The following is an 11135-nucleotide window of genomic DNA, read 5'->3' on the forward strand; positions in this document are numbered from 1 at the left end:
GATTCTTAATACCGCGTTTGAATGTTGTGCGTGTTTTCCCTGCATTCAGATGAGGCCACGTATGGAGCGTGAGAACGCGTGTGGTGTTCGAATCGTCTTGAATATCTGAGGAAGGTGTTCAAGAATTTTCGACTGGTGGTCATATCTTCGATCTTCACTTCCATAACTAAAAACCCTCGCCCTGCCAGCCTACCAACCAACCAGGCAAACCAAGGTTAAGTCTCCTGTGGTAATCTTGGTAACAGGGAGTTTGAGGAAGAGTTACTGTAACATACAGGGTGGTGTGAGAGGTTCCGTGCGTGTGCGAATGACTGTGACCTGCTTCGCCTGAGGGAGAAATGATGTTTTGGCAAATAAATGTTTCGGACGCATAAGTAATATTGACTCGGGTCTTCGAAGTTGGATTTTTTGCTACGTGAGATGATATTCCATGAGAAGTGCTGAATACTGTAGAAATGACAACTGACCTCTTAGGGAGATATGTATAGCGGGAAGAATGTGTCCAGAATAATGCATCCATTCCCAAACATTACATCACTTAGTAAATGGTTTGTACTCGTGTATTATTTTTTTTTTTTGTACTAAACCTGATCATCCCTTGATCGTGCCAGGTTGGCCTGTGAGCGTTCAGAATGGAATTTTGCTTTTGAACTTGGATGTCCAAGTGGCACAGTGTACTCCAGTACATGTAAACTTAGGTATGACGCCCCTCAGCTGAGAGAGAGAGAGAACTCGTGTCCCGGATCAAAAAGTGAAGTTAAAGTACACGGTTGAGAGTTGTTCTCCCAGGCTGTTCCTGAGAACATTCATTTGGTCAGAAATGCAGAATGTTAGCAGAGGTTTAAGGGTGTTCTGAAGATCTACCCTTGGGTGATTAATGTTCGATGTGTTACGGGCAGAGATTGTTACACCCGTGTTGTCCCGTCACCTAACCTTGTGTGCATGTTTGTGTGTGTGTGTGTGTGTGTGTGTGTGTGTGTGTGTGTGTGTGTTGACTAGGTCATGTAATCCCACCGACCATTATCTTCTCATCTTCGTCAGGATCATCTGCTTTGCCTCTTTCATAATCCTCTGTGGAACTCTTTCCCAAGTCACTTTTCTAACCCGACAAACTCGACATTCATAATCAAGAGAAGGATGGAAAAAGAGAGATACAAAATCCCCCCCGAAAAATATTCCACAGGAATATTTTTCTCACAGTAAGTAGGAGGGTAATAATTACATCAACAAAATATATATGGATTTAGATTACAGTGATGGATCAACACAACTCATCATTTCATTCCATAATCCCTTTTACATCAAACTTTCGGAGAGGAAAAAAATATATATATATATAATTATTATTATTATTATTATTATTATTATTGTTATTGCCTCTTCCAAAGTGTCGGTGGTCTGTTAGAGTGTTTGGGGCTTGAGGAGAGAGAGAGAGAGAGAGAGAGAGAGAGAGAGAGAGAGAGAGAGAGAGAGAGAGAGAGAGAACGGTGCCGGTATGTACTGGACCTACTATGCACATGTGCCTTTGCGCCTAAAGGTGCGGTCACACGAGCGGTGGGTAGAAGTCGAGCGCCCGTCGCCCCACTTCGCCCGGTGGCAATACTGACGCCAGAAAATATATGGCCATGACCATGATGACTGCGACGCTGTCGTCAGTGTTGGAGCAATTCCAAGCCACACGACCACTCTGTTTACACGGACCGGTGAGCGCATCTCTCCCCAGGGGGGAACGCGTGAAGGTTGTGCTCTTGAAAATGGATCTTGGAATGGCAGCTGCCGCCTGGATCATATATAACTCGCAAACAACACATTGAAGAACAGGATAATGTGGGTGAGGCCTCATCTACTTCAACGATTGTGTGATGCAGCTCATGGCATAGAATTACGGTTAGACGCGTATCGATTTCAGGATATTACAAGAACGTCTCAAGAGTGGCTTTGAGGTGCTCTGTCAATTGGATCGGTCCAAAATGACAGAAACAGTGCTACAGATACGAGGGCTGCGCATACGGGCACGGTAAATGGGATGACCAGAAATCCCGTGTTTCACGATGACAGTGAATACTGTTGGTATAGTCAGTAGTCTTTTTACTACTTCATGGCGTAAGGCTAACTGCACTAGCCATAATATGGGAACACACACACCCACACACATACACACACACACACACACACACACACACACACACACACACACACGCACACACACATATACACATACACACGCACGCACGCACGCACGCACGCACGCACGCACGCACGCACACACACACACACACACACACACACACACACACACACACACACTGTCTCTGGCGGGGATTGTACTGACCCCTACAACAGCACTTAACACGGCAATATTGCCGTATTTTCCACCTCGGCCGGACCGCACGTCAGTACGCGTCAACACGCTGTTTCCATTCCGACATACAGCTGGCAATAGTGATCAATACGTGGCAATACTTGCCCGACGTGGCTCATGCATGGCCGGCGATATTGAGCAGTGGAGTTGTTAGGTATTATTGCTCTAAGATTATGATCGTGTAACCTTCAAGTGATGTAAATGATGCTTTTCCTGAGGTGTACATTGAACCTTACTGTGTGAATGAACAAAGGTGATTCTGTTGGAACGTATGAGATGCATTCGACACGTCATGTGGCGTAAGATATTTGGAAGCACGTGAGGAAATATTCTTCAGTAGACAGGAATATACACAAAACCCATATCATATATATATAGTATATATATATATATATATATATATATATATATATATATATATATATATATATATATATATATATTCTAGACAGCCTCAGGACCCCTCCTATGGGATTCCTATAGCCCTGAGGTTGCACCGCGCTGAGGAGCAAGGAATGTTGAACTCCTTTGGAGAGAGGTTGCCTTGACGAGGCTGTACTCCTTTCCGTCCGTTGACGATGATACAGCCTTGCTGAAGGTGACGTCTCTTCTGTGATGTAGCAACTAGCAGGCGAAGTTTAGTGACACACACACACACACACACACACACACACACACACACACACACACGTCTTTGAGACATCTTAGATTAAAGGAAAACATTGTTCCAATTCTATCTGTGTTAAGCAATAATGATAGTGAAAGTTAAGGGTTTTTCATGTACCCAAATTTCACTTACATTACTGATTTTGATACAATAACTTATGTTTACAATATGTTATTTACAAGAAAAAAGTTACCAATACATCAGTAATTTTTATCATTAATTGATGAACATTATAGCTATATAAAAAAATGAAAGTACAATTCTGTGTGTGAACTCTTAAGTAACATGCAATGACTTTGGAAGCATGGTAGATATATATCACTTGGAGAATAAAACAACGACTCCCTGCCAGTTTTATTGATAGCAGAAAGGGTAAAAATCCAGGGAAATGAAGGATAAATGTCGAGTTTGTACAGTTCCCAAAGAAAAGGACTTTCATCACTGTTGCTGGTGTGGACAGAGCCCTGAAGTGTAGCCAGATGATGGCATCGCACTTGCTTCCAGTGAACTCCCCTCACTGAAATACATTGGGATCTTACATTATTAGTATCAGTCTGGATGTTAGTCGCTTCGTTTTCTCTCATCATCATGCTTGAGGTGTTCAAACAGTCTGTCGCATCTCACTCGTCATGTCAAGGATGTTTGATTTATGGTCACATTGTTGTTCTCGATCGATTCTTAATACCGCGTTTGAATGTTGTGCGTGTTTTCCCAGCATTCAGATGAGGCCACGTATGGAGCGTGAGAACGCGTGTGGTGTTCGAATCGTCTTGAATACCTGAGGAAGGGTGTTCAAGAATTTTCGACTGGTGGTTATATCTTCGATCTTCACTTCCTTAACTAAAAACCCTCGCCCTGCCAGCCTACCAACCAACCAGGCAAACCAAGGTTAAGTCTCCTGTGGTAATCTTGGTAACAGGGAGTTTGAGGAAGAGTTACTGTAACATACAGGGTGGTGTGAGAGGTTCCGTGCGTGTGCGCATGACTGTGACCTGCTTCGCCTGAGGGAGAAATGATGTTTTGGCAAATAAATGTTTCGGACGCATAAGTAATATTGACTCGGGTCTTCGAAGTTGGATTTTTTGCTACGTGAGATGATATTCCATGAGAAGTGCTGAATACTGTAGAAATGACAACTGACCTCTTAGGGAGATATGTATAGCGGGAAGAATGTGTCCAGAATAATGCAACCTTTCCCAAACATTACATCACTTAGTAAATGGTTTGTACTCGTGTATTATTTTTTTTTTTTTGTACTAAGCCTGATCATCCCTTGATCGTGCCAGGTTGGCCTGTGAGCGTTCAGAATGGAATTTTGCTTTTGAACTTGGATGTCCAAGTGGCACAGTGTACTCCAGTACATGTAAACTTAGGTATGACGCCCCTCAGCTGAGAGAGAGAGAGAACTCGTGTCCCGGATCAAAAAGTGAAGTTAAAGTACACGGTTGAGAGTTGTTCTCCCAGGCTGTTTCTACCTGAGAACATTCATTTGGTCAGAAATGCAGAATGTTAGCAGAGGTTTAAGGGTGTTCTGAAGATCTACCCTTGGGTGATTAATGTTCGATGTGTTACGGGCAGAGATTGTTACACCCGTGTTGTCCCGTCACCTAACCTTGTGTGCATGTTTGTGTGTGTGTGTGTGTGTGTGTGTGTGTGTGTGTGTGTGTGTGTGTTGACTAGCTCATGTAATCCCACCGACCATTATCTTCTCATCTTCGTCAGGATCATCTGCTTTGCCTCTTTCATAATCCTCTGTGGAACTCTTTCCCAAGTCACTTTTCTAACCCGACAAACTCGACATTCATAATCAAGAGAAGGATGGAAAAAGAGAGATATAAAATCCCCCCCGAAAAATATTCCACAGGAATATCTTTCTCACAGTAAGTAGGAGGGTAATAATTACATCAACAAAATATATATGGATTTAGATTACAGTGATGGATCAACACAACTCATCATTTCATTCCATAATCCCTTTTACATCAAACTTTCGGAGAGGAAAAAAATATATATATATATAAAGCTTGGAAATAGTGATTACATTGTAAAGTAAAGTAATCTACAAAATAGTTATTTTGAAAAGGTGGGAAATGACATTTGTTTTTGGTCATTCCTTCGTACACTGAGACCTGCAAACAAATACTGGATTATATAGCCTTGACTACTATAATTACGAAAATTTGAGAGATTATATTTCATATATATATATATATATATATATATATATATATATATATATATATATATATATATATATATGATATATATATATATATATATATATATATATATATATATATATATATATATATATATATATATATATATATATATATATATATATATGCAACATTGAGGATAAAAGGGGATTTATAAATCGATTGAGCAGAGGAGAGAATAAGACAAAAAAAAAAAGATAATCCTTGACTTACGTGTTAAGGCTATTATTATCATTATTATTATAATTATTATTATTATTAATATTATTATTATTATTATATTGGATATAAGATCACAGATGGATGTCAAAGGTTTGGCTAGATGACTCCAAGACCTAATCATATACTCATTTGTATTACTTTTTTGTTATAAGCGGGAAGTTCAAGTGGTTAAGGGTTAGAGTGATGATGAATGCTGACTGGCATATATATATATATATATATATATATATATATATATATATATATATATATATATATATATATATATAATTTTTTTGATGAACAGTATAATACAATATGGATAGATGTTTATTGCCAGGTATTCTGCATATTAAGTCCTTTGGTACGTCGTAAGGTCACACCGCTGGTGAACTCTCTTGTAAGGTCGCACTGCTGGTGACGTTTGGTGTCAGGTCACACCACTAGTGACCTTTGGTGTCAGGTCACACCACTAGGTGACGTTTGTCATTGGGTCTTATCGGTGGTAACGCTTGACATCATAACATGCCAGTGATGACATTTGACATCAGGTCATACCACATGGGACGTCTGTCGTCACTTTGCTTTCCCAGTGTCGTATGTCGTCAGGTCACACCACTGGTGACGTTTGGTGCGAGGTCACGCCACTGGTGACGTTTGGTGTCAGGTCACGCCACTTATGACGTCTGTCGTCAGGTTACATTGCCAGTGTCTTTTGCCATCAGGCCACACCACAAATGTCGTCAGGTCACACCACTGGTGATGTCTGTCGTCTGGTCACACCGCAGGTAACGTTTGCTCTCTGGTCACACTGCAGGTAACGTTTGTCGTCTTGTCACACCGCAGGTAACGTTTGTCGTCTGGTCACACCACTGGTAACGTTTGTCGTCTGGTCACACCGCAGGTAACGCTTGTCGTCTGGTCACACCGCAGGTAACGCTTGTCGTTTGGCCACACTGCAGGTAACGTTAATAACCTTGGTGTAGCGCCAGGCTTGTGTGTCGGGACCGGCTGGCAGTGGAGTGCATACATTGCCTCATCATCACCACATCACCACGCAGAAGCAGTCCATGCCCAATCATATGTTCCTTAGATCAACTAATGTCTTTTGAGAAGTTTATGCACGCCGCGCCTACAGCGTCGTGCATGAGGCCTTCCTTAGGAGGTAGTCATCTAGCCAGGTGCTAAATATTCATTTTTAAGACGTAAGGTAAGGTACTGGATACTATTCTTTGGTTAAAAAGGGGTTCGTAACATTCACAAACAAGAAATATATTGTAGTCTGCATATCTTATGAATTACAGCGTACGGGGGGAGACGTTTCACTTGGAAAATGATTCCAGGAAGTGTCAAAAACATGACAGTAAATTGTCACACGGATAAAGAAAAAGAATTAACATGATACAGCCAGTGTCTGCTGCGTCGTCAACCCAACGAGGAACTTTTCATATCGGTGACAAAGAGATTCATTTCAACAAGAGATCAGAACCAGTGACTATTAATGGCTTCCACTCGCCCGTTTATGAACCTTTTTTTTTTTTTTAGCAGGTGCTGCCTGCACCTGTGAAATCATTGAGGATGGACTCGTATAGGAAATGGATTAGAATTTATATTCCTGATGGGTTGAGGACAGAACAAATCGTTCGACTGCCATCAACTGAAGTATTCCGGAGGCCTGCTGTATATCTTTAGTTCATTTGGCTCACTGAACAAATGAATCGATATTTGAACTCTTCAGTAGCATCCCTGGTCTCACTCTCACCCGCCGACCTCCGCCATTACGAAGAAAAGGAAAATATTCCGAGAGTGAATGTGGTGTGCGGGGGGCGGGGCGGCGCGGCGCCGCTGTGAGCCCCCAAACCGACACGGCCGCACAGCCCTCGTGGCTGAGTGCAGGAGACGCGAAGTGTCAGCACCGGTAAGCTACTGGCCACTGGCGGGGATTTTGAGATCAGTCTCCTAAACAACTAACTACCTTGACCGGTGCTACTCAGAGATAACAAAAGCTACTCTCGGCTACTTCTGGCCAAGTGTGGCAGCTTGTAGTCAACTTTCCCCATACGAAAGTTTGACCATTTCCAACCCCCTTTTTTTTTGTTTTGTTTTGTTTTTTTCGAGCCTAAGATGACCTTCGTCAGATATGACAAGTCTGGTTGGATTTGGTAAAGTAAAGTTGTACAATGAAAGCGACAGTTTGTACAACAGTTGTTAACCGTGAGCGACGGTAGGTTTCCGTTGAGGTTCGCTTCGTCTGCTTGTTTACGTGGATGACGCTCTCTTTCAGAATCTGCGAAGCTCCGTTGAGCCAACTGGCACCAGTAAAGTACCGGAGACAATAGAGCGTTAATGACCGTTTAATGACTGTTTTTCGGTCGCTCATTCTCCCCTACGTCCTGAGTGAATTATAAAAAAAACAATCCGCGTCAGCTTACCAGCTGTAAAAGACGTTTGGCCTCTGGCAGTATAGAAGCATCTAAGAAAACATTGTTCAAGAGACACTCTCACGCTAGACGACGACTTCCACAAGTGATGCAGTCATCACGTTGTCTCAGATAGCTCACGAGCTCTATTTACATGAACAGCACGAAGAGACAGACGCACGCACGCACACACACACACACACACACACACACACACACACACACACACACACACACACACATTCGCTCGTCCTCGAGGCGCAGCGAAGAGCAACAGTTCCGCGTCAGTGTGAATTTATCGAGGAGGCCCTCGGACGATCGCGACGCGCCGTGAGGACCTCCTCGAACCTGAAGGCCTGCCTCGGGGCGCCGCCGGGGGGCCGCCCCCCAAGCCTCCAAGAACTCAACAACGCTGCGAGAGCAGATCTAAATAGAATCTACAGTCTGAGCCAACACTTCCCATAGCTCCAAGCGTTGTACAGGTTTGTACTACAAAAGTTTGTTATCGTGAAAGTTGCCAAAGACGTTTGAAAGTTCTGAAAGATATATCGCCAATATCAAAGCAGTGGAATCTTTGTCTGCTTGCTATACTATGTCGCAATTGGGCTTTGAACGAGAGTAAATTGGAGCATTTGTCTTCTCCTCCGACTTTTAAGTCTACGTAAAGAACACAGCAAGACTGCGCTGCAACAGTATTGTATATTCTTGTTAGCAGAGGCCGCCGCCAGAGAGCATCTTAAAAGGTTTTCGTTGTGCTCAGAAGCTGCTGGTCTATGGATCTGTGAGTCTCTGACAATACCAATTAACTCTCACGTCGTGAAGACATCCGTTATATTTTGATTGGCTTATGGAAGATGTTTTGATCGTCCGTGTACATCTCGTTTGTTGGATATAGAAAAAGAAAATTACCTTGGTTGTTTTGTGCCCATAACATCGGTTGACAAGGAGCGTGACGGCTTACTCTTGCAACGCAGCCTCGTTCCGTATATTGATTATACATGGCGACGTAGTATAGAAAGACTGATTACACCAAGACTTCCCTTTGATACCTGATAAGTTCACTAAAGGATTTGTATTAGACGAAGGGATCTTGGTAATTAGGAGATAAGATAATAATTTTTAAAAACGAGCTAATTGTCTACCAATTTATTTATCTATTTATTTATTTATTTATCTATTTATTTATCTTCGGTCCTTCCAAGATGAGAAATATTGTTCCCTCTGTCATTCTCCCTTTTTCATCATTTCTATAAAGAAGTTAATGACCGTTTTCCCATTATTCGTAGCTGGTTTAGTGCAAAGACTAATTGTTCATTCGTGTTGTATACATTCACCTACTCTTATTTTCAACCCCTATTGGCAGTATTGATGACACTTGTCTTATCCCTGATATTATAAGAATGAGCAGTGTTCTCTATGAGGCATCAGCTTCTCTTCAGGTCACCTTTCATTTCATTCTTAACCCAGACTTTTAACATTAAATTAACTTAAGAAATCAAGAACACGTTCCTTTTTCGCAAGCTCAGATATATATGTAAATATTCTTTTTTCCTTTACCCAGTATCGCTAAATATCTCCTGGTAGTAGACGACTCAAGGACAGTGACAATTGCTCTTACTCATTCCTTTTTCCCCTGAATATATTACAACCAAACTCTCTCAAGAATTATCAGAACTCAATCAGTACCGAGAGATCCAGAGAAAAATGGGCCGACTTGTTGCGATGAGCGATTTGAAACATTAAATGATTGTGGCTCGACTCTCTGCTGTTTTTTTTTTTTTTTTTTCCTGTGCGATCGTGTCTACTGGCTTATATAAATCTAAATTCATCCTCGCCAGATGATGTTTGTAAAGGGTTTCGACTCGCTTGTCTGGCGAGAGTCCATTACTTATACATGACAGTGAGTCTTAATGATGTGAAGTATGATACTTATCTCTACAGAGTCTAATATGGCATATGTTTTTCGGTGTCACACCACTTTACTGGTATGCTAAGAGGATATGTGTGTGTGTGTGTGTGTGTGTGTGTGTGTGTGTGTGTGGGATTACGTATGGATCAATTGTGTCATACGGCCGCCGGCGAGAAGCAGCCAATCAGATTATCGCAATTATCGTTTCCATCCTAATGGCACAACGAGCAAACAACTTCATTCATGGCATTAATGACCACTCAACACTTGCCCTAAATGTTCACCAGAAACAATACGACTTAAGGAAGTAAATGCAAATATAATGATCATAATGAATTACATAGATAACTCTTAATCGTAATGCTATAACAGTGAATCTTAATTTGTCTAATATGGCCATGAAATTAATACATTTCATAGAAAACATATATATATATTAATGTCATTCAAGAAGAGATATTCATGTATATATATATATTTTTAGTTTTCGTAAGAGGTCATTCAGTAACCACACAAATAACAGGTTTCTAAGATAGTATACCAATGGCAAATTTAGTGGCCTCTTTACCTGTGGCTATTCTTCTGTAGCCCCAGGTTGAGGAGACAGCGGTCCTCATGTGTGTGAGTGTGAGCCTTGTTCCTGAAGATGGCTCCTATGATGGAAGTGCAAATAGTTTACAACTCAACCTACATGAAGACAAGGTTCTATATATATATATATATATATATATATATATATATATATATATATATATATATATATATATATATGATAGGGATGATTTCATCAGATTTTTATTCTACTTCGCTGAATGACTTCTTACTTGTCCCACGCCAGCCTCACGGCTTGCGATGGATACAACGAAGAAACTATATAATCAATCATACATTTTCAACATATCAACAAGGTAACAGTAATATTAGTAACAATTAACAATAAACTCATTGAAAACACCCCTGTTCTCTCTACCAGCAGTGAACCTGAAATGCAATTTTTTTTCCGTTCTTTTTACATTTTAGGATATTTTTGCTTTTTTTTTTTTTTGTCCATCCGTGGAAAAAGTTTTCCATGCACTGGGGGGGTTTTAACCATCGCCTCGCGAGCCACTATGATTTGTACTGAAAAAATATTATAGAATAATGCCACCTATGTCCACACTCATCTGCGTCATGGTCGCACCTTTCATCTACGTCGTGTTCACACTTTGGTCTCGTTCAAGTTCACTCCTCACTAAAAAAAAATGACTAGAAAGAAAGGACTATGTTCCAGTTTTAAACTGTTGCGTTTTCAGTGTATGTATATTTTTTAATGCCTGAAGGGTCTAGGCTACCTCTTCATTCCTTGGTTAATCATATC

The 11135-nt window shown here is 41.2% G+C and overlaps 1 protein-coding gene across 1 annotated transcript in view; it reads right to left on the reverse strand.

Moving 5' to 3' along the window:
• Positions 1-11135, reverse strand: part of LOC139760556 (protein tramtrack, alpha isoform-like) — a 443543-nt gene that overhangs the window by 54220 nt on the left and 378188 nt on the right. The window lies entirely within an intron of this gene.

This window comes from Panulirus ornatus, chromosome 37 (genome assembly GCF_036320965.1).
Source record: "Panulirus ornatus isolate Po-2019 chromosome 37, ASM3632096v1, whole genome shotgun sequence".
In the NCBI taxonomy this organism is placed as follows: Eukaryota; Metazoa; Arthropoda; class Malacostraca; order Decapoda; family Palinuridae; genus Panulirus; species Panulirus ornatus.